Source organism: Myotis davidii, unplaced genomic scaffold (genome assembly GCF_000327345.1).
Source record: "Myotis davidii unplaced genomic scaffold, ASM32734v1 scaffold415, whole genome shotgun sequence".
NCBI lineage: Eukaryota > Metazoa > Chordata > Mammalia > Chiroptera > Vespertilionidae > Myotis > Myotis davidii.
The window spans coordinates 2324215-2324562 of record NW_006287951.1 but is presented as its reverse complement, the minus strand read 5'-3'; the positions used below and the strand labels follow the sequence as shown (position 1 = coordinate 2324562).

The 348-nt window shown below is 60.6% G+C and overlaps 2 protein-coding genes across 2 annotated transcripts in view; one reads left to right on the top strand and one right to left on the bottom strand.

The window, feature by feature from the left end:
* CEP63 (centrosomal protein 63kDa) overlaps positions 1-342 on the bottom strand; it is a 42324-nt gene extending 41982 nt beyond the window's left edge. The window contains exon 1 of the mRNA XM_006759798.2: positions 133-342. The gene's annotated coding sequence lies outside the window, so the exon portion shown is untranslated. The remainder of the gene's footprint in view (positions 1-132) is intronic.
* The window catches only part of ANAPC13 (anaphase promoting complex subunit 13), a 6432-nt gene continuing 6090 nt past the window's right edge, over positions 7-348 (top strand). Inside the window, exon 1 of the mRNA XM_006759806.2 lies at positions 7-142. The gene's annotated coding sequence lies outside the window, so the exon portion shown is untranslated. The remainder of the gene's footprint in view (positions 143-348) is intronic.

Genomic DNA, 348 nt, shown 5'->3' with positions numbered 1-348 from the left:
AAGGGTTTCCCGCGCCCCTAGCCTCGGTTTTGGAGAGCGGGAACGAGCTCGTTCCTCAGCGTCACACTTCCCCTCCACTCCCACCGGCCGAGGCCGCTGTCTTCAGTTTGTCCTCCTCCTCACTGCCCTTACCGCTGGCCAGGTCGGGTAGAAAGGGGCTTGCGTGGTGGGCCGGGACCTGTACCTCCCCCGCCTCCACTTTTGGTCTATCCAGCCCGAAGCCGGAAGTGGGTGCTGTGGGCGGCCCCACTTAGCCGTACCGCTGGTGGTGGCCTGCGAGGGTCATTTCTAGCGAGGGAAAAGCCCTTCTTGCTTTGATCTTGTCACTGAGTATTTATAAAACACAGA